Genomic DNA, 24,492 nt, shown 5'->3' on the forward strand with positions numbered 1-24,492 from the left:
TGCTGTGTTACACGATGCTGGAAATGGCACTTATGTTCTACATGTCCATGCTGAGATAACATCTAGGGCTCTAAGCCACGGGCTGAAATCAGAAATCTTTTCTTTGAAATGAATCATGCAATCAAATGAAAGAGCCCCGTGTTAGACTCTGTGAGGCATCCAGCAAAAACTCGCACATCTCGATCTGGAAATGTAATGTTCAGGCAAAAAATGAGGCACTTTGAAATAACTGGATCATGAAGACTTCAGAAGCTATTGCTAAATCCTTCTTGCTCAGAATGCCCAAATTTGTTGGATTTGTCTGGAATACTCAGCCCTGTGCATTCAGTAGGTTTGTCATGAGATGTCAATTGTGAAAATAGGTAGATTGCGGACAAAAATATTTTCAATCTAAGCATGGTTGTAATAATAAAAACGCAGAAAGCCACCATTCTGGACTACTCCATTCCAAAGTTATCACCTTAATAATGGGCTACAAAAAACTGTGAAGAATTGAAAGACCTTGTGGGCTAGATAGTGTCAATTCAAGAATGTTAAGCATTTTCTTGGCACCTCTTGGATGCCAGGTCCTCTGCTAGGTGCTGAGAATGCAGTGGAAAGCGGAGCAGCAGGACAATGCTGCACAATCTAGTACCGCGATGAATTACGTGAGCCTGCAATCAGTGACAAATGCCTGATTGAACATTTCCCATGTGCCAGGCACTCTTAGGCTTTGAGCAGTGGAAGATGAATTAATAGGTTCTCAGTGTGGAGGACGTTACCTCTCACTGGGTAGGAAATCATCAGCAAAAAGAACATAGACCTTGAGACTGGAGAGAACCTGATTCAAATTCCAACTCTGTTGCTTGATAATGGGGGTGACTCTGAGAACACAATGCAGTTTTTCGGAGCCCTAGATTTCTTTGTCTATGATATCAGGTCAATACTTAGCTTCAGAGGTGCTGTAGCGTAAGCCCATATGCACCAGTCTTCCTGCGCACCGTCTGTTGGTGCCCAGGGTATCAACTCAACATTTCTTCACATCTGCAGTGAAGACTCTACTCAGACCAAACCATTTTAGTGGAGTGATTTTACTCAAAAGTTGAATGGGCAATGAAAGGAGCAGTTTACATTATACTGCATTTTATTCTTGTATTTTAAAAAATCATCTTGCTCTTCTCTTGTTCCTTGCAGGTATGGTTTATAAATCCTCTCAGCTCCTTACCATAGCTCTCAGTCTTTGTTTTGAATGCAGATTTATTTAATTTTCTCGGATTTCCTCCAGGCTCACCTACTCACATCCCTCCAGCCTCATATCCCAGCATCCTTAAAGGAAAAAAAAGAGGGATTTAATATATAAGTATTTATACACAAACAACCATCTTGCCTGTCCCAGAATATTTAGAAATAATGCACACAAGATAGCAGAGCACATAGAAGATGATGGATAAATGGTCTAGAAACACTATTAGGACTTTGATTGTCCCTCCTTGTTCTGTTATTCTATAATAATAATCCTGTATTTAGGAAACATTGTTTCATTTGAACAGTTCAAAGCAATCTGTAACCTTTATTATTTATTGTATAGAATAGATTACAGAAATAATTGTTTTACGGATGAAAAGATTGTAGCGCAGAAATATTCAAATGCTCAAAGTCTAGTGATTAGCTGGCTCCAAGAAGAAGAATAAAGCACCAATTTGGCATCAAGGGGGCTCATGCATAGGGGAATATGTACTTCTAAATGAAAAATGAAATTTGTATCAATTTTTTTCAGGTGTTTATTCTACACAATGTTAAATAGGCAGATATTTGGCTTTCTGAATTCACAGACCAGATCTTTAAACAGTTATTAAAATGATTTAATATTTTGAAAAGGCCAATTACCTTCTTACTACCTGAAAAATAAGTTTTTAAATTGATTACTACACAGAATCTACTTAACATTGTGTTTGTGAAAACTTCAGCAAAATACTTTTTATACTCTTTGTACATTCAGCATTGAATCTACTTTGAAAAACTGATTTTAGATGGCTTTCTGTAAAAGCCATCTATGATGAAGGAGAACAAACTTCTTCAATATCTTTTTTGATGTGATCTGTTTGAGTGGTTGAAAATGCACGCACTTGGTAAAGCAGATGAAAAAAAAAAAAAGAAGTTCAAGTTGAACCTTCAATCCTATGACTGTTTTTAAAGGCCCCTGATTAGCAACAAATTCTAGAATCTTATTTAATAAAAATAAGTCCTCTTTGATTTGATTCCCTTCTGGGACAGACTTTAAAATAATAAATATGCAGAGTGTGGTTTCTCTAATTTTATGAATCAGGGTTTTTCCCAAATGTATTTCCCAAAAGGTTGAAGTTATCCAACAGCCTTAGCCCCAAACAGCCTTTCCATGGAAGTTCATTTGCAGTGCTGGTTTCATGAAATCTGGCTTTGAGAAACCAACTGTCCCCTAGAACGTGTGGTGGTGTAGTCTGAGGTTACGTACTGTGTAAATAGACCCCCTGAGTTTATTGGTAGCTACCGACAAACACTGTCCTTAATTGCCTTTATTCCTCTTTGACTCACTCTTTCTCCAACTTTCCAAGGGCTAGAACCCCAATAATCCACCTTCTATAATTTTGCAACTTGTTTTAAATGTTTTATATTATTGGGAAGGTCAGATGTAGAATATTAGGTCATTATGTACTACTTTAATACATTAAATTACATTAGAACATGCGAGGATAATTTGTAGTCTACGTGAATAATTTCACATTCATGCAATAAAAGAATAATAAGATAGTAAGATTCTTCATTACAGTTCAAATGTAAGACTGTCCATTAAATTAATTACGTCAATTAATTTTTGTATGTATAGTGCTTACCATGTGCCAGAAATGATTCTGAGCACTAGCCATGTATTGACTCATTAATCCACACACCAACGAAAAAGAGGGTATTAGGATTATCTCCATTTTACAGATGAAAAAAAACAGAGACATAGAGAAGTTAAATAAATGGCAAGACTTGTTCCCAGGTGGTCTGAGTACAGGAGACTACACTCACCTCTGTGGTTATTTGGTAATTTGTAGGAAAATACAACTGGAATTTTATGCTTTAAAAAATATTTCAAAGGAATGAACATTAACAGGTGAGTCAGGCTCATTTTACTTTTCATTTCATAGTAGTGATTCCCACTGTATTAAACTTTTTCGATGTAGACAAAGTCCTTAGACTTAACTTCAAGCCAGTAGAGTATAATCCACAACCTTTTACAGGTGGGCAAAGCACAGCAAAGCAAGTTGCCTGGATGAAGCACCTCCCAACCAATGGCGCTTATTCTGTGCTGGGCCCACTGGAGCCTGGATATTGCCATGTCTCCTGATCATTGGAAAGGTATAAAAGCACTTCAGGAGAGTTTTGGGTGAGATGTATTATTAATAGCTACTTGAATTTCTTATTCTCAGAATGTCTTTTTTTGTGTGTGCCAAAAACTCAGTTCTTGAGAAACGACCAAAACAAATGTCTATATGGCTTTTATGAGAAATTTAGATAGACTACCACTTCAGGGCTTCTTGAAGTAAGCCTGAATCCATGCTTGTGTTTAGATCTTCTGAAAGTCAGGGTCATGATTCTGATGTTTCAATATAACATAGCTTGCACTAAAACCAAATTAAACTTTCAGCATGACGAAAAGGAAATCACGTCTATGTGAAACACAAGACTAGCTGAATTTTTGAACACCTAAACCATGAATTCATTAAGGCATTTAGAGTTGGCAGTGACTATGTGCTGCAGTGATCTGATGACTTTATGATCACAATTCTTGGTTATTGGATGAAACCAAAGGATAGACGACCCAAACGATAATTGTTGGGTTGGGTCCATTGAGTCAGGAGGAACTGGGATGTTGCTTCAAATGAGAAACAAAGAAAGAAAATTAGCAAGTATGGAAAACTACAACTAAGGTATATTGTTATCCACTCTGTGCTTGGAAAATGGGACTGAGGATTAAAGAACATGAAGGAGCAGTGTCTTCAGCCAGAATATGAAATTGCCTTAAGGGGATCCCTGGGTGGCTCAGCGGTTTAGCGCCTGCCTTTGGCCCAGGGCGCGATCCTGGAGTCCCGGGATCGAGTCCTGCGTCGGGCTCCCAGCATGGAGCCTGCTTCTCCCTCCTCCTGTGTCTCTGCCTCTCTCTCTATGTCTATCATAAATAAATAAATCTTAAAAAAAAAAAGAAATTGCCTTAAATAAGACTTCTGTATCACAGCAAGATTCTAGGACAGTGCATACAGGAAGAGAGGGCCTCCGGGAAAGCACAGGTCAGAAGCCCAGAGGAATATAGAAAAACTAGAAGAGCATGCCTGAGTTCAGGGGAAGCTGGGATGGGGGGTGTTCAACACAGGCAGTCAGTTAGGAACCAGGTCATCTGTAGAATCTGAAGAAACAGGGAAAGCAAAGAGGAGAACAGAGGCAAAGCATTATGGAAAAGAAAAGGCCTTGACAAGGGAGCCAGACATGGTTTTCTTAGGGCTACAGAGAGAAAAGTGTATGATCGTTAAGCAAAAGAAATTGGTAGGGGTGAGTAGTTGGAAGTTAAGAGCCAGAGAGGGCACTGTACGGAGAGGCAGCCCCTGACACAGGTAGGGCCTGACAAAACAGTGGAGTCATAAGTCTAATGCAATGTATACATGCAATATAATACAATTGTACTAAAAAAACACAAAATAAATCCGTTTATAATTTTTTCATTTGCTAAGAAGCTGAGAAAAGGGGGAAAAAACACAAAATAAAAATACAATTGTACTATTGTATCATGTGATATATATCATTATAAAACTATATATAAAATATGAGGGCAGTATAGATTATATATTGTTAGGTGCATAATTCTGCTATACTGTAATAAAATGTGCACAAATATATACCATGCAATGGGGGCAGTATGCTGATAGTTTAACAACAGACCTCCCCCCCCTCCCAGAAACAAAGTCATCAGGACCACAGCATTTCAGAACAAGAGGCAATAAGATGTGGTGGGAAGGGTGCTGGCCTAGAGTTGTGGATACAAAGTGCAGCTTTGACTTGGTTCCATATTTATAACTTTGGCCAAGCTTCTTCTCTAGAAGTCTCAGCTTCTTCACCTATAGGATTAAACAGGTGGGACTGGATGGGCTCTCAGAAAACCTGAGAGCCCATCCAGCCCTTCCGATTCTGAGGAGGGACGAGTGTCAGGGCGATTGAATAGATGTAAGAAGTAAAGAGGCCCTGTCCCTGCCTGGCATGTAATTTTTCTACCATGTGACAGGAAAGTCTACATTCTAATCCAGCGTTTCTAAATTCTCTTAAATTGTCGAATGACCAAAGTGTACATGGAGAGGTTTCACATTGTTCCTTTGGTCTCTATTCTACAGAATGCAGCTGCCATTGATGTATATTATCAAAGTAAACTTTATTCTTCTTCTAGTTTCATCTGTTCCTTCTTTATAGAGATCCCTCAACTGCCTTCTGAAAGACCTACTTTGGCTAAGGCAAGAATACAGGGTAGTGGGGGAAGAGAGGAAGAACCACAATCTGATTTTGGTTCTGCCCATATCACCCAAATGACCAGAATGTAGTCATCACCACCCTGGCACCCCATGTGGTCAATCCGAATGACTAGTGAATAAGGGATGACTAGATGGCCCAAATGTCACATCAGCAATGTGACACCTCCTCACTGATGAGGTGAGTCCAAAGATCTGCCCTGAGTGTTTGTTATGGACTGCATTGTGTCCCCACAAAATTCATATGTTGAAGTCATAACCCCAGGTACCTCAGGATGTGACTATGTTTGAGGATAGGGCCTTTAAAGATGTAATTAAGATTAAATGAGGTCAAATGGGTGGACCCTAATCTAATATGACTGGTGTCCCTATATGAAGAGGATGTTAGGATACACACACAGAGCTAGAGGTGACCACATGAAGACAGAGAGAGAAAGCAACTACAAGCCAAGAATAAAGTCCTCAGAAACCCATCCTGCCGACATTTTGATCTGAGGCTAATGGCCTGCAGAACAGTGAGATAATACATTTCTGTTCTCTAAGCCACCCAGCCTGTGGTATTTTGTAATGGCAGCCCTTGCATGCTGCTAATAGGGCATCCAAAGTCATTCTCACCAATTCAAGTACAGAAAAGCTTTTATGTACCTGTATATCACTCATAGCACCTAGTTAATACTTTTAAGAGGTGTTTTTTATAAAAATATTTTATTTCTCGTCTAACGCCTTTAGGGAGGAAATGTAAAATATTGACATTTAACAGGATTATGCTCTAATTGTATTGTGCTTTTAAGAGTCACGTTTCCTTTGAATCTTGGAAAAGGTGATGGAAAAAATACATAAATGAACTTGCTGTTCCTGTCATTTGTGTTGGTGGAATATCACCTTGCTGATGTGTTATTGTTTAAAACATCTGGATAGACCAATTTATTTTCTTTTATGAAGAGTGTGTGTATTTAAAGCAGACCCCTTCAACTAAGCGCAGCGTGGAGGGCTGAAATCCAGGCTTTGTCCCACCAGCCAGGAGCACAGCGCCAAGTGAGGAGACGCAGTTTAACAAGGGATTACATGGCCTGGACAGGTTCCCAAGAGCAATGAAACCAAGGGGGCTAAGCCGTCTTGTCAGAGCAGTTAACTAGAGAAGAAGTGGGAGGGGCAAATGACTATTCTACTCCATTTAGTGTTCACTTCAAAATCATGTGAGGTGCTGAGTTCAAACTCCATTTTTATTTTTTATTTTATTTTTTTTTAATTTTTATTTTTATTTATTTATTTTTTCAAACTCCATTTTTTTAATTTTATTTTTTTTATTGGTGTTCAATTTACTAACATACAGAATAATACCCAGTGCCCGTCACCCATTCACTCCCACCCCCCGCCCTCCTCCCCTTCTACCACCCCTAGTTCGTTTCCCAGAGTTAGCAGTCTTTACGTTCTGTCTCCCTTTCTGATATTTCCCACACATTTCTTCTCCCTTCCCTTATTTTCCCTTTCACTATTATTTATATTCCCCAAATGAATGAGAACATATAATGTTTGTCCTTCTCCGACTGACTTACTTCACTCAGCATAATACCCTCCAGTTCCATCCACGTTGAAGCAAATGGTGGGTATTTGTCATTTCTAATAGCTGTCAAACTCCATTTTTAATAGCGGTATCGTGGCCAGGACTTGAGAGCAATACTAGGTCCAGTTTATTTGTTTGTATCCTCTCTGCTTAGAAGCTGGGGCCGTGTGTCTGTTGAATTGAATCTTCTACAAAAATGGAAAATTCCCCATTGTAATAGGTACATCTCATCGGTAGGTAGATGGAAGTGTGTGTGTGTGTAAATGTACAATATGAACATTCTAGGTATAATATTTAGAACTTCCCATAAATAATTTCTTAAGCATAAATTTTCTTCTGAGTGAAACAAGCATTACCATTATTATCTTGATCAAGAGAGAAGGAGAGAAGCAAGCAAGTCTTCCAGAATTCAGTCATGTGGTAAAGTGAACTCAGAATTTGGGAATGGTTGCTCTGAGGCCTTTATTCCAAGAGCTCACCAGGGACCCCCCTCCCTTCCAGAGAGGCTAAATGATGATGCATTTTCAACTAACTGCATTCAAGCGTCTGGAGAATTAGGGCTAAATCATTACCCTGGAATACAAATGAATGTTCTTTCACCAAAGGACACCATAAACAGATGTTCCTCCTCCCCCTTCTTTAACTATAAAACACTTTTGTTGTTGTTTTTAAAAAGGATCTGTAGTCATATTTCAAAGGAACTTTCATTCCCTTAGGGGCAAAGGGATTAATATTTATTATGTGGTACTATTTGCCATGAACCTGGCATATGTTATCTCATTTAATCCTCAAAGTAACCCTTTGAGGTAGGAACTAGTAGCTCTCATTTAAAAAAGAGGAAATAAAGACTCAGGAGGATTATAATCTTTCCCAAGACCACGGAGGGAATAAGTACAAAGCCAGATTTCAACCTGGATTACTAATTCTGCATGGACCTTGCTCCTTCTACTTCATTCACAGCTTCTCAAATTCCCTAAGGCTGATTGTTAGACTCCAGGCATAATCCATAAATATTAAATTACTTTTCTGTTTGCTTAACCCATCATGAAAAACTGGCTAGAGAGGTTTTCATCAAATCTGGAGGAAATATATGGGATGGTCTCACTTTAGAAAGTAGACTATGTGGCACTTCTGAATTTCACTATGGAGGAAACTGAGGAATACACAGGTAATGCCTTAGGACAAGTGGAGGAACAATTCTTTCAAGGACAAATAAGAGTAACATCCAACAGAATGGCATTTGATGGCCATCTAGAGGAGTGCTGCTTGATCAAGTGTGATTGAGAAGAACGCTGTGAAAAAAAAAAAAAAAAAAAGAGAAGAACGCTGTGCTAATCTGCTCAGGTGAGCCATAACAAATACAACACACTGGATGGCTTTCACAACTGAAATTCATTTTCTCAGTTCCAGTAGCTGGAAGTCCAAGATCAAGGTCTTGGCAGGTCTTGGGTTTCTTCTGAGACTTCCCTCTCTCCTTGGTTTGCAGATGGCCACCTTCTCACTATGTCCTCTTATGGTCTTACCCCTGTGTTTTCATGTCTGTATCTTAATCTCTTCTTATATTGCCATTAGTCATATTAGATCAGGATGCACTCATCTGACCCCACTTTTCCTTGATTTATACCTTTAAAGACCCTATCTTCAAACACAGTCACATTTGATGTGATAGGGATTAGGATTTCAGCAAATGGATTTGGGGGAAGGGACAGAAGATAGCCTGTAACAGAAAAAAGAAACCAAAGCCTAGTAAGAAACATTTGTCTGTCAATTAGGAGGGCATACTGTATGCCTGAAATGTCATGGATAAAAAGATTATGAAAATGGAATTATGCTAAGAAACCTAGTATCAGTTCAATATTAAAGTTTGTTACAGTTACCCTGACTGAAAAGGTAAGGGGGTGTTAAGGAATGCACTATTCAAGGGAAAGGTCCTATTGGAGCCTCAGAGCCTCCACATCTTCATCAACAAAACAACATTCGTGGTTCAGACACTATTAAAAATATATCTTTAGGATTTACATCAGTTATTTCAATGTGGTGCAATAACAGGGGAACAACATAGGTCCCTTGCATAAGGATGATTTCCTTCAACTACTTTTTTACTCTCAAATCCCTAAAATATCCTACAAGTGTCTATTTCACCAGAAGTACATCCCGAAGCCAACATTCCAAATTGCTGGTGTTCCTCTCTGGTGTGTTTCAGAAACTAACAAAGAAGGATCCAGAATGAGTAGCAGCAGGGTGTGTTCATATGTGCCCCAATGTAATTAAAAGTACAGGAGAGACATTTAGATAAACCTTATTACAAATCTGAAAAAAATGAGGTTCTACATTAGCTCTGTCCAATAGAAATATAATGGGGGTCATTTTATATTATTAAAAATTTTCTAGTAGGCCACATGGAAAAAGCATAAAGGAAACAGGTTAACTTAATTTTAGTAACATTTCTTTAACCCAACATATCAAAAATATTATCATTTCATCATGTAATCAATATAAAAGTTATTAATGAGGTATTTTATGTTCTCTTACTCTGTACTTAACTAAGTCTTTGAAATCCTGTGTGTATTTTATACTTGCAATCCATACCAATTTTCACTGGAAATACGATCTTCATTTAGATTTCATTAAATTACTATTACAAAAGTAGATTCATATATCCACATTGTTCCAAACTTAACTTTAAATCATTTTAATTTATTTAATTTATTATGAATTAAGCTCATTTATTTATAATAACTTAATCAAGTGTAAGTCTGTACATTTAAATTAATTAAAATTAAATTAAAAAAATTTAGTTCCTCAGTCATGCTAGAGACATTTGAAGTTCACATTAACCACATATAGCTGGTGGCTACAATGTTTGACAGCACAGTTTTGAACACAATGGATGCAATTACATTAAAAAATAACTACAATTAAGGAAAATTATTAGACTCAACAGTATTTTTTCTTGTTCCTATTATGCTTTCATGACGGTTAATGATTTTTCTGACCCAAACAAGTCATAGGAAGAAGGCAGGGTGACCTAGTAAAATCACGTAAGATGTTTGGATGACAGTCCTGTCTTTGTCCCAACTCATTGGGATGACCTTGAGAAAGTCATTTCATTCCTCATACCCTTGGCTTTCTCCTCTGTCAAAAGAAGGAGTTGGTCTAAAATCTCTTCCAGCTGTGATTTTTTGTAATCTTGAATTCACTGAGGAATCAAAGCTGACTTGTATGACAGTAATTATGAGAACAATATTTTGTTTACATTAGAAAAAACTCTTTCTCTTCTTATTCATTACACTCACAACGCACAGGATAATACTGATGTACTACACTAGATTTTGTCAAGATGTCAATAGTTATGCAACTGAAAACCAAATCATCTAGAAACTTTGCCTCCCCTGAGTCAATAAGAGATCTTATAAGAGATGTCACCTTCCTGGGGAAACCAGCTGAGTCCCAGACCCTCCCATGTCCCTTTCTGTAAGAGCTAACTAGAGACCTTGTGTCAGGCAAGGCTTTCCAAATTTTGAGATTCATTGCCCATAAGATGATGAATGATACTTTTCAACAGAATGTCTTATTTAGATGATAGCTTTTACAGTAAAATGTATTGATTAAATTAGTAGCTATTTATTTTATTATTTTTAAGATTTTATTTATTTATTAATGAGAGACACACAGAGGCGGAGACAGAGACAGAGGGAGAAGCAGGCTCCATGCAGGAAGCCTGATGTGGGACTTGATCCTGGGACCCCGGGATCACACCCTGAGCCAAAGGCAGACACAACTGCTGACCCACCCAGGAGTTCCAATATGTGACAATTTATTTGCTTGCCTCCCCTTGAGTATTTAATGTGTTAACATTTAAAAAAATCCTATACTTTTCTGACTAAAATAGCAATATCGTATGTATTTAAATGTTTTGACATAGGCAGGATGATGATTTGATACAGAAGATCAAATCTTCTGTAATCTTAAAAAACATTTTCACCATTTTCAGGTATTTCTCTTCAGTCTTGTTTTCTATGTTTTTATTTTTATATTTGCTTCTTACCAAACTGGGGTCAATTGTATGTATGTGAAGGCTTTTCAGGTGTCAACGTGGCGAGGCTACCATCTCCACTGAGGCAATCAAGCACTAAGATGTGCTCTAAGTGGAAATGAAGGTTTTTAACTAATCTTGAGGACAGGAGATCATTCTGAGTTATCTGTGTGGCTTGATTTAATCAGTTAAAAGGACCTAGAAGTAGGCTTTCAAAAGAGAGAGACTGGAAGACCCAGCCTGTGAACAATAGTATCAATCCACGAGCTCCACTGTGCACCCCTTCCTGACAGCCTGCCCTGTGGATTTCAGACTTTTTTTTTTTTTTTTTTTTTTTTTTTTTTAATTTTTATTTATTTATGATAGTCACAGAGAGACAGAGAGAGAGAGGCAGAGACACAGGCAGAGGGAGAAGCAGGCTCCATGCACCGGGAGCCTGATGTGGGATTCGATCCCGGGTCTCCAGGATCGCGCCCTGGACCAAAGGCAGGCGCCAAACCGCTGCGCCACCCAGGGATCCCCGGATTTCAGACTTATAATCATGTCAGACAATCCTTGTAATAAATCTCTTCATATATATATATACCTGATACTGGTTCTGCTTGTCTGGCCTCATCCTGGTTGATACAATATATACTTTTATAGTTTCTCATATCACTAAATTTTCTTCAAGACTATTTTAACATCTCCATTACAGTCCGTTATAAGGCTAAAGCCCATATCATTATTATTTGACATTTAAGTGACTTGTAAACTTCCTTCATTATAAGTAACACTGAACTGCAAATACTTGTACACAAATCATTGTGTGCATAAGCACTAGGCTTGCAGCAATATTTTACTTGCAGACTTCGCTCCACCAAAACATGGGGGACATCCACTTTGTGAAAAACACCATGCTGGCAGGCTTTGGGGAGGGACACCAAAATGAACAAGCCATAAAGGACATGCACAGTTACATTGCAGGAGGAAGGAGGTGAAAAGTACTTTTAGTGAAACAGCAAGTTCAGAGGATATTCTAAAAGAAAAGAGGGTATTTTTGACTGTGGGATGAAGTCAGTCTTTATGAAAGAGGGGGCATTTCAAAAATAAGGGCATTTAAGATATTTGGAGATGGACATTTCAGATGAAGGAGGAAATAGTAGTAAAAAGACACAGAGCTAGAAGCTTATTAAAAAAACAGGAGCACACAGTATTACAATAGTGAATAAAGTTAGAAAAGTTATGCAGAGGCCAGGTGTCAGAATTTTAGATAGTGTAAGGCTAAAGGATGTGGGCTTCATTCCACAACCCATGAGCTGGTGCTGGGGATAGGCCTGGATCTTGAGTCTGTAGTGATGTCTCTTCCACCTGGGTGCACATGTGCCAACCTGGACCTTGGGCCCACAAGGCCCAATACCTGGATCCATGGGAACCAGTCTGGTGCTGGGACCTGCTCAGAGCCTGGTATTGCAGGCACCAGTCTGAGGTTGACCTGGCACAAGGTGACCCTGGAGCCTGGGATAATGAGAGTCTGCTTGTAGCTTGGATCTCAGGGTGGCCTGGTGCTGGAGTGAGCCAGGGGCCTGTAGCTGGGGTAAGTCAAAAGTATGAGTTCTCAGGAGTTGGTCTGACAGTAGGTCCAGCTGGGAGCCTGGGTTTGCAGGTAACTGCCTGGCAGCTCTAGAATTTCTGAGGTCTCCAAGGCACAGCCAAAGTGTAAGAGTTCCAGTATAATACGGATGGAATCTTGTCTGTTGGCCTTCCCTAGAAGAGAAGCTCTACTGAAGTCCAGGCTCTTTTCTGGACAAGATCCCCTCAAGGGAGATTATACTCTCCAGAACTATGGTTCTCCACCTGACAGAGCTGACATGGGGCCTGAGTCAGTAAGATATGTGTATCAGATATGCCACCAGCAGAAAACCACTGCCCTAGGATCAGCCTAGACCTGAAGTATAAACCTGTTCCAAAATAGAATGCCAGAATAGATTTCCTGGGTCCAGTTTACCCAAAGGCCCTACCTTGAAACAGCTTTGGAAACTCATTACTATTGATGTGGAATTATAGGAGTGTGGCTTGAGGTCTGGGAGTATTTAGTCTGGGGCTTTTGACACATACCTGTCTGGGGAAAAAGAACAAAGCAGACTTGTACTTGGATGCTCTGGGGTACTTTGAGTTCATATTCTTAATCTTTATATAGTTAAGATTTGGGGTATGTCTTTTTATGTTATTTGGTATATATTTTCCTTAACACCTTCCTTCTTGGGCTGAAGAATGGGTTTTTCTTTAAGTGTACTAGAAATTCATTGTTTGCAGATGACTAAGCTGTAGACTAGACACAAAAGTACAGTGTCAGAGTTGACATGAAAGATTAAGAACCTTAGAACTCAGGAGACAGGTAAAATCTGATTAATTAAGTGTGTCTACAATATGTAAGTACCTATTTGGGGACACATAATATCTTCTTAGAGGAATGGAAGTTATATCTTGCATTGTAAACTATTATGAGCTTTTTGAACCCGGTAGAAGCATATAACTGCTCTTGCTCTGAAATAGGGCTTCTCAGCCACAAAAGGACTAACCTTTAAGACTGGGTGGTTCTTTAAAATGGGAGCTATCCTGTGCATTATAGGATACTTAGCACCACTGTAGACTTTCCCAACTGGATGCCAGCAGAACGCCTGTACCTGTCATGAAAATTAAAAAATGGCTCCAGACATAGTCTAATGTCTTTTGAGAGGCAATTTCACCCCCAACTGAGAACATATTTAGGCTCTAGACCATGTTCTTTCAAACTATGGTCACTGTTTGGGTTACTTAGAGGTGCCCACACTGCAGAAATGGGTAGCTCATCAGGTATATGCTGTGTGCTGTTTTCTAAATGTCACTTGATTAAAAGGTGAATATCAAGACTTCCAGGTGTCGGTGATGTAGGAGACTATGGGCAGGCCTTGGGCTATGCAAACCCCCAGCTCATGTGTACAACTCAGAGTACACATGCAAATGTACATCCTCCTCTCCACCGTATGCCCAGCAGAGAATTGACGGTTTCATCAGATTTTCACGGGGTTTCGAGACCCAGACAAAATCTAAAACCTCTGCTTTGGCGAATCAAACAACCTAGGAGAGACTCAGAAGAAAAAAGAGAAAGCCAAGACTAGCAGAGATGGAGTGACAAATTCATCAAGACATTTTAAAGAATTGGTTCTATATATTTTAAAATTATTTTGGTGGTTAGTGGACATACAGAAAGAAGTGATGGTTAAATAACACTTTATGTCTAACTTCTTATTTTCATCTTTGCACAGAATCATACTCTTCTTTTTAAACATAGAATATAATAATACAGTTTAATCACGATTTTTGTGTAAGGCATTGTGCTGGTGTCAAAGGGTACTATAAAATTACGTATTGTCACACGATCTTTCTTTCTTTCTTTCTTTCTTTCTTTCTTTCTTTCTTTCTTTCTTTCTTTCTTTCTCTCTCTCTCTCTCTCTCTCTCTCTTTCTTTCTTTCTTTTTCTTTCTTTTTTTATTTTGATAAAATAGTGATCAGCTTATTTGTCTATTTGTTCTCATATTCATCCCCACCTTCCCCGGCCCTTCTGCGTATTTCATGGAGCTACATTTCTTAGGCTCCCTTTTCAACTGGTTTCCAGGTAGATTTGGCTAATGGTATTGGAGACCTGGTCAAGGGGAGAAGACCTTGGATGTAACTGGTTGGCAGTTCTGGCTGCTGCTGTGTCACCTCTAATGCTACAGCTCCTAGAAGACAGTTACACTCCCTGTGACCCCCCCCCCCTTCCCGTTGCTCTGGATCCTGGCAATATGATTTCTGCCCTTTTCTCTCATTATCTCACCAGCTCTAAGTGTAGGAAGAAGGGCTTTCTGCTATTGATCATCTCTGGCTTGTCTCATAAACCTATTTGTTTTGTCAACTCTTTTGTCACCTACCTAATAAATCCCCTCTATTGAATTCCCTCTAGAGGAAATACCTGGAATGGTTTGGTTTTCCTTGGCAAATACTGAATACAATAGGACTGGATAGTACATAAATTATTTTAATGAAAGGCAGACTAAAGGAGACACAGCGAGGGACAAAGGGCCTTAGGTTTTTAAGAGGAGAAATGAGTATATCTAGATCTGGTGAGACACTCCTTGGAAAAGCTCCCTGAAAGAGCTGGTCTTTGAGCTGGTCCTGCAAGGGTAATGAGGATATTGATGGTAGAACAGGAAGTGACTGATGCAAGACAAAAAGCACAACTCTCTGCTGAGAGAACAAAATAAGGAAAGGTATACAAACAAAAACCTACAACTATTTTGTAGGAGGAGAGTCAGGAATGCTATAGGTTTACGAGACTAAAAACATATGAAATGGGACCATGCTGAGGAGGATCTAAATAGCAAGGTAAAAAGAATCTACTTTCTTAGTTCAGTAAGCCCTGGATATTGGACAAAAGATGTAATCTTTGAAGTTATGTTGACATTTCTTAGTCAGCATTTGTTTTCTTGTTATTTCAATGACTATTTGTTGAGTACCTAGATTCTGGAGAACATAGTGGGGGAAAAACATAAAAAAAAATCCCTTTCAGAACTTGTATTCTAGTGGATTTGCTTCATATCTATGAATAATTTTGATCACCCATAGCTTTGATTTAAACATAGGCTAGAAGTGGCCTTAGGAGATATTGGATGGATGCTGGTTGGGTGAGAGCTGGACAGGGAAGGAGCATTTACCATAGAGGCATCCCTCTTTTGGAAAACCACTCAGAAGCAATTACTAGTCCAGACTAGACCACTTTGTTTTAAATTACAGATATCGCCTCTGGTAGTATTCAAGGCCTTTTGCAAAAGAAAAGTTCTGACAGGAATCGGATCAAAGACAAGACTGAAATAAAATAAAAAGTTGTTCGATCAAAATAAATGCTGCTTTCTTTAATCAAAAAATGTTGGCTGCAATTTTTCTCAAGATAGCAAGTTTCTCTTCTTTCAGGAAGGCAGGTAAAAATAGTGCCAACTTGAGCCAAAACTGAAAAAGAGGCAAGTTTTATTCTTAATACCCCGAGTTCCAAATAGTGGGGATTTGCTTGCGGGTAGGTAGTTCTGTTTCCTTACTCAACTTAGAGGTGAGATAAGCTCTCACTTATCTTAGAGAAAAATCAAGGCTTTCCAACCATCTTGGAATGCATTTTATGCATTTTATGCACCTAGACTAAGCCAGGAGCACCTGTCATTGAGACTTTTCAGTGGTCCTCTCACTGATAATCCATATCTAATTAACTTCATCCCCCTTACCTGTATTTTCCCTTGCTGTGTGATCTATAATATATGTATATTCTAAAATACATATTTATATACTAATGTGTATATTTATATGTGATTACATATATACATATACATATGTCTGCATATATGCAGACATATGTATATGTATATTTAAACCCTTAAATCCGTCTGTGGCTTCCTTCCTTCCCTTCCTATGCTTCTGGCATCATCCTACACCCCCAAACCCCCATCTCTCTTTCTCAACACTTTCCCCTGATTAATATGAACTTTAGCCCTCACTTAGGGCTCTTTCCTCAGAGGAGTCCTAGAGGACATTTACCAGTTTAGGTCTCCTAGCCCATTGCACTGTCCCATAGCCCCTGTATGTCTCCATCGTGACATATATCATGCTAATAATTAGTTATTGTAGGCCATCTCCTGTTAAACCCTAGGCTCCATGACAGCTGTGATTGTGTTTGATGCAAATCTATATTTTAAGTGCCTACTAAAGTTGATGGCACATGGTAACTTCCCAGTAAAGATAGATTTAATTAATAATTATTGTTTATTAATGAAAGGATTAGGGGTACCTGGGTGGCTCAGTGATTAAGTGCCTGCCTTAATAGGATACTTAGCACCACCTGGCTCAAGCCAGGATCTTGGGATCAAATACTGCATTGGGCTCCCTGCAGGGAGCCTGCTTCTCTTCTGCCTATGTCTCTGCCTCTCTCTGTGAAGAAATAAATAATTTTTTTTTTTTTAAGAAAGGATTGAATCTTGTTTTTGGAATGGGCTTGTGGGTTTCCTCCCCATATCTTATACATTTCACACATTAGGATAGGTTACAAAACAAATTCAGAGGTGAGAACCTCAAAGCATTAGCCGAGAATTCTATGTCTCTGAGCATCTTTACAAGCTGATTTAGGATTCTAACTTCTCAGAGGAGTTTGTATAAACAATGCATAGTATTTTGAAAAACGAGTATGTTTCATATTCCAAACAGAAAGATATCTTTTAGACCAAACACTAATGGATTTTTCTATAATTCCTTCTTTAAATGGCTGCATGCAAGCCAAATAAAATATTGTTTGGTTAGCAAGCTAGCAATGCCAGCAGGTGGTTGTTAGCAAGACATTTCTGCTGCGTTATCATAATCTAAATTAGTGCAAGTATGCTATAAAGGCTTTCTGTGTCTGAGACTTTCTCCCATCTCACCTAAGTATCTGGAAGTTACCATCTTAGGCAACATAACAACAGTGAGTATTGCCCTTACAACTCAGCATTCTTAAGGCCTGCTTGCTCCAAGGATTCCTAAATTTTAGATTACCTCACAAAAAGCAGGTCTGATGTTTTAATAAATCAAGAATAAATTAAGGTAATAATAAGGCTCTTTCTTCGAATCACATAGCATCCAGATACTGGAGTCAGAAGAAAATATTCCAGAATAGGAGTCACTTCTGTAATGCATAAACTAGATCTAAGACATAATGTCAGTAACGTCTTTCCTCAGGGATGGGGCTGGCCAATTAGTCGTGGGGCTCAAAATTGTTTAAGAATCTCCTTCCTTCACGTATCCCAGGATGCTATCCTGTTACAGAGGGACTTTATACTCTGCGAGGCACACACAAGTGAAGACATTATTCTGCGTTGTGAAATCTTGCACAGAGGAAATTTACAGGTTGAATGTGGTCAGAGGTAGAGTTTGGGATTAAAACCCCAGGAATTTCTTTGGTTTTGATGCCAGACAGCACTCTTCCCTTCCCTCTGAGGAAATCAGCTTTGGGAAAAATCTAACAAGAAGACCAGTGTGGCATCTCACTGTGGCTTTTAGAAGGATCCTCTTAAGTGGCATTTACAAAAGTGCATTCATTTAAAGGTTACATCCTCAAGTGAACAAATCTGCATTCAGTGATTTAATAGTGAATGGAAGCTTTGGACTTTGGTCAAAGGTATCAGAGTTTGAGCTGATTAGAACACTCCCAGCTGATCAAAATCAAACTGAGTTATTTGTGATTTTCTACAATTTTCACAGAGGAAAGTTGACACTAAAAATACTCTAGAGGTTGAATTTCACAGCCATTATTGTTTTAATTATGAGTCTTCTGTCCTCTCTTCATTGAGGCTTTTTGGAATTCGCATCAAAGGAATATAAAAATGGAACATTGAAAATGTTTTGACTGAGAAGTGGATAGTTTTAAATTGTAGGACCCAGTAAGTTTACTCTTTTATTCCCTCTTATTTCCTACGTGACTCAAATGTTCAACCAAAAGTATTAAGACATACTTAAATTCAGACCAAAAATTGATCTTTCACTCTTTGTTCCTGCTTCTAATACATTTTTAATACCAGGGCTTTTTTCTTCCAGTAGCTCTACATATTTAAGGTACTTTATTACAATGTTAGTGATCAGAAACTTAATCTAAAGACATAATGAAGTCAACCCTAAGGATGGGATTTGATGACATTACAGAAATATTAGCATCAGAATGAAAGTAAGAAAACCAAACAACTAAAACTAATTGTATTACTTTTTCATTTTTCTACATGATTTAAGATGCGTGTTTTAAAGGATGAGGTAATGCATCATAGTGTCTGGTGAGCTTAAAAATATAACTATTGGGATCCCTGGGTGGCGCAGTGGTTTAGCGCCTGCCTTCGGCCCAGGGCGCGATCCTGGAGACCCGGGATCGAATCCCACGTCGGGCTCCCGGTGCATGGAGCCTGCTTCTCCCTCTGCCTGTGTCTCTGCCTCTCTCTCTCTCTGTGTGACTATCATAAATAAATAAAAATTAAAAAATATATATATATAACTATTGGGATAAAAATATAACTACTATAATTATCAAGCTTCATGATATCTTTTATTATTTTACTATAGGTTTCTAGTTTAATATTGGTTAAAACATTAATTTCAATATTGCGTATTTAATATACTAAATGTAGCTGAGTATGTCATTAGCATATACATACTAACATTTTTAATTTGCCCAGCTGTGAGACTTGACTTTAAAATTGAGGGGAAGCAAAAAGATACTCTAATTTTAATATTGCCAGATCTAAAATTTTGCCTTACACATTCTTTATGCAATTTCATGAAATTCTCCTCAAACCTGGAGAAGCACTTTATGGATTCATTGAGCATCAGCACAAACTAAAGAGTAATGAGCTCATTTTCATAGAATGAAGCTTATTATAATTCCAGCTGTTGAAAACTTGCACAGCTGGATACTGGCTGTAATACAGAGCTCTCATCTGCTAGTGAAAAAAAAAGTTCCAATTTAAACTTGTAACAAAGGCTCTTTCTATAACTTTGAGGAAACCGTTTTTCACTGAAATCCATGTGTGTGACTTAATATAAAACTAAAACATGACCAGTCCTTTTAAAAATACATTTGTACCCATTTATTTAAAAAAAAAATTAAGGTTAAAAACAGCTTGACAACACAGCTTATTCTGGTTAGAATATAGGGCACGCCAGAAGGAAATAATATTTCAAAGCCAAATCCGAGATACAGAAAATTGGAGTAAATCATCCCAGATTCTGCACGAGGCAGTGAGGAGGAGGGATTTGGGGCTGCTATTTCAAGAATCTGAAGATATAAGATGCTTAGAGAATTTGAGGCAGGGAGAAGTGGGTGCTATGGCCACTATTAAAGAAATAAAAATCCATTAATTCCTGCAATAGTGTGAGGCATAGCCTTACAATTAGGTAGAGATGATGATCAGCCCACGGCTCTCATTTACTCAATTACCTGGCAGTAACTGAGCATCCATTAGTACAAGTTATATCCCATGTGTTGCTGTCACACTGCTTTCTGCATTTTCATCACAGCCTGATCCACTGCCAATGGTAATTGCTTACTCTTGAGGTCATCCTTGATTGCTCCTTCTCTTCCATACTCCATATCTGACACATCCCCAAGTCCTGACACTTGGCTCTTCATATGACTTCCACCAGCATACCCTTGTCCAAGCCACCAGTTCTTTTTTTTTTTTTTTTAAGATTTTATTTATTTATTCATGAGAGACACACACACACACCCACAGAGCCAGAGACACAGGCAGAGGGAGAAGCAGACTCCATGCAGGGAGCCTGATATGGGACTTGATCCCAGGACTCCAGGATCACACCCTGAGCCAAAGGCAGGCACTAAACTGCTAGCCACCCAGGGATTCCCCAAGCCACCAGTTCTGATGTTCCATCAGGAATACTGTTATAGCCCTGTCTCCCTGCCCACCCTGCTGGTAGCTAATCATCTACATAGCAGTGACAGTGATGCTTCTACAAACTTAAATATAAACACCTCAATCCACTGCCCAAAACCCTCCAATGACTTCCTTAAACATAGAAGCAGAATCCAAGATCCTTATGGAGGTGTATACGGTCCTGCATACTCTGGCCCTAGCCATGTCTCGCCATTCTCCCTTTCCTGCTCAATAACCAAGTCACACTGGATTCCTTAGTGTTCTTCCAATACATCAGGCACGTTTCTACCCAGAAGCATTTACACTGCTGTTCCTTCTGCCTGGAAAGTTCTTTCTCCATATCCTCTACTTCACATGGCCATTCCTCCTGCTGTTTCTTAAACTCTTGACACGGTTGGTATCCTTTTGTGATATATTCTTCTCTTTGTTGCATCTTCACCATCCGATCCATCTTCTACCTACTACCACCAGAGTGACCTCTCTGAAGCACATATATGATCTGGTCTCCCCCATGCAGTGAGTCCTTCAGTGGCTACTACTGCCTATAAGAATGAATTATTCTCTACAGCCTTAATAATCTATTCTTTTGGTTTGCTCTGCTCCCATTTCTCAACCTCCACTTTAAAAAGAAAAAGGTTTATTTGTTTATCTATTAAGAAAGAGAGAGAGAGGGAGAGAGTGCAAACAGGGGGAGGGCAGAAGGAGAGGGAGAAGAAGGAAGCAGACTCCTGGCTGAGTACAGAGCCAGATACAGATCTCACAACTCTGAGATCCAGACCTAAGCCAAAATCAAAAGTCAGACACTGAACTGACTGGCCACCCAGACACCCCTCCACCTCCACTTTATAATCCAGCCACAACAGCCCATTCCTTCCTACTTCTACCTGTTTTCCTTATTTCAAAACTATATTCTATCTGCCAGGCTCTCATTCTTCTCCCAGGGAACTTCTACACCAGGAATTCATAGGAAGAATATACATGTGGGCAGTATTCGTGGAAGAAGAAAGACAAACCAGGTGCAGAAAGAGAAGACCTTGGATATGTGAGAGGAGGAGAGAGGGACCCTCCAGACAGGGAGATGCTTGACGACAAGTCAGAGAAGTGGCGGTGTGTCCTGCAGGCATCACTCTTTGAGATGCCCTGAGGCAACTGGAGAATGCAAAATGGAGAGATGGGAAAATGAGAATAGGGAGGTAGCATGACTGGGGGCCAGTTATAGAAGCCAGGCAGAGGCATGGGGCAGGGGCTTGAGATGGTCAGGGCTTTTCAGAATATTATAGGAATTAAAAGGTGTATGGAAAGTCTCTAACACGGTATTGGGCATAGAAGTTTCCCTCAACTTGCAGTAGTTGAAATTAGCAATAAAGATTTAAGTTTTTGATCAAGGTAACAACGAAAGCAGAGTTTTCCTACTGGAACAGGTGGCAAATGTGTGTCCCAAGACAGCCGCCTCCAAACTCAAACCCAAGGCCTGTTTATGAATTTGACGAAATTGGTTCTGAAATCTACTTTTTTTCCAAATATATCTGGTTCTAGTTTTAATTAAATAAATATACTTTCAGGATAGTCTTATGGATTTTCTTCTTTCCGGGACAGTTTTAGGTTTGCAAACATATCATGCAAATGATGATATTAAACATGATTTACAATTTGCTTGAAATACACTCATGACCCAGTGAATGAGCTTACCTATGCCATGTGCCCTTTCACTACAGTCCAAAATAGATTAGTCCAACCTTATATCTTGTGACAGAAGAGTAAAGATGTATATATAACTCCAAACTACTGCATTGTAAATGTCTTTAAGATTTAAATGTAAAAGGTGGTAATATTCCTTCAGTGATAAAATTTTAAGTGTAAAGAACTCAAGTCATGGCAAATACTATGTCTTAATGCATTGAAGGACATTTTCCATGAACCATGGAGTATACAGGAAGTATAATACAAGTGCTGGCGGTGTGTCTGGAATGTCTACAATAGCATCCCACTACAGCCTTCAGACTTTGGAGACCTGTAAATCCCCGGTATGTGACTTTCATTTTTTTAAAGAAGCTGACTTTACAGTGCCCTTGAGTACTATGATTTCTACATTACAAAGAGCGACCTACCAAGTAAAATTAAAATCTTTAAAAATGTTTAGTGGAGTGGGTGAGTGGTTCTCGAAAGCTGCAAAATAAAAACTTGCCCTGCGAAGAGACTACTGGGGACTTTGGAATTCCATGAAGATTTTTGTCAGCCACAGAGATGACAAATAAATGCACAGGGATGGCTCACATCCTGAGAAAAGGTTTTTGAGGGGACAATGGAAATTTAAAGAAGCGAGACAGGTTGATATTATTTTGAACTTTTTGAAGTATATAGGCTTTCATTTAATTCCTCCTCAGCTGTCTTCTGTTGTGTTGGACAGTTGGTCATTCATATAGTATCCTTTTCTTGCTCACTCAAGTTTTATAGAAACTATGTGCAGCAGGACCGGCTACATAATTTTTGAGGCCCAGTATAATAAATATTACTGGTCTTCTTGTTCATAAGTAAGGAATTCCAGCAGGGTTGCAGCCCAGCTTTACACCAAGCAAGGGGTCTTCTAAGTACAGGGTTTTGTGAAGCTGTGCAGGTTGCGTGCACAGGAAGCTGGCTCTGATTTATAGGTAAATGGCAGTAAGAGAGGACCCAGATTCACCACTTCACACATGAGATGCCAGAGTATATTCAGTATTTTAATTAATTAAGTATGCAATAGCACTTAACCAACACTATCTTCTGAATTCCTAAACAGCGTTCCAATTTCTTCCAGCCAATAAGCACTGTTTCTTTCAAATTATAAGAATTAATCCAACCATATTCTGGAAAAAATGTACTATTTTGCTCTTTATTACTTCTGTGCGAGGGACAACTGCCATAAATATTTTGTATTTATTGGGAACTTTTCTAGACGCTGCGATATAGCAGTGAACAAAGTAAGATCTTTGTTCTTGTTAGTATACATTCATTCTAATGAGACAGTTTCATACTTTGGCAAAGACCTCTACAGGGTTTTTTGTTTTGTTTTGTTTTTGTTTTTTAAGGAATCTGTAACTAGGAAGGCTTTTCCTTGAAATGGCTGTGCTTTTAGTTTTGATGAGCTTAATTTTGGTTAGGCAAAATAAAAACAATTTTTTGGAGAAAAAAGTGATTTAAGGCAATATGACTCAGTAAATACACTTTAATTAATTTATATCATTTATTAAGCTTAATGCATAAGGAACAAAGAACTTGGTTATCATTTCTACTTAATTGATAACTTCTTTCTTGTATCATCCTTCGGCGGTTTTCTTCCTGTGATTTATGTCCATGTGTTGAGTAAGTTTTCATCTTTTTCATTGTGTCCATTTTCCAGTGAACATATACAAAAAAACAAGAATCAGACAATAAAGGAATAAATGTGCAACACTTTTTTTTTTAGAACAGCATCAAATTTTTCTTTTCTTTTCTCTCTCCATTATTTCTCCCTTTTTATAAAATATAACCTCACTCTTTCATTTGTGATTTGGTTGGGACTATAGATTCACCCATAATTTTACATTGAAGATGCTTGCTGTGTACATAATTTTCATGAATCACAATGGCTTTGTAAGTATTTTGTTATAGAGAGAAGTTCTTTTGAGGTCAAGTGAGGTTTCTTTTCCTATCATAGATCCTCTGCTTGCAGCAGTCCTATTGAATTTAGTCAACAGAAAAGTACTAAACCTGTCAAACTAATATTTTTTATTTCAGATGCATTTAAACTCTCTTAGAAATATTGTATCTTTTCTTCTCATTATCAAACTCTATATTCTGTGTTGCTAAAAAATGAATGAGTGTGATTGGATATCAAGAACTGACAGAAATGTTACAGTTTTGTTTTTGACTCCTAAAAGTGCTTGAGGTTTTTAGGTATTTAAAAATTAGCAA

At 38.6% G+C, this 24,492-nt stretch overlaps 1 long non-coding RNA gene across 2 annotated transcripts in view; it reads left to right on the top strand.

The window, feature by feature from the left end:
• Positions 1-24,492, top strand: part of LOC111094433 — a 63,200-nt gene that overhangs the window by 19,630 nt on the left and 19,078 nt on the right. The gene's annotated exons all lie outside the window — the stretch shown is intronic.

The sequence above is a fragment of the Canis lupus genome, chromosome 37 (genome assembly GCF_011100685.1).
Source record: "Canis lupus familiaris isolate Mischka breed German Shepherd chromosome 37, alternate assembly UU_Cfam_GSD_1.0, whole genome shotgun sequence".
Classification (NCBI taxonomy): domain Eukaryota; kingdom Metazoa; phylum Chordata; class Mammalia; order Carnivora; family Canidae; genus Canis; species Canis lupus.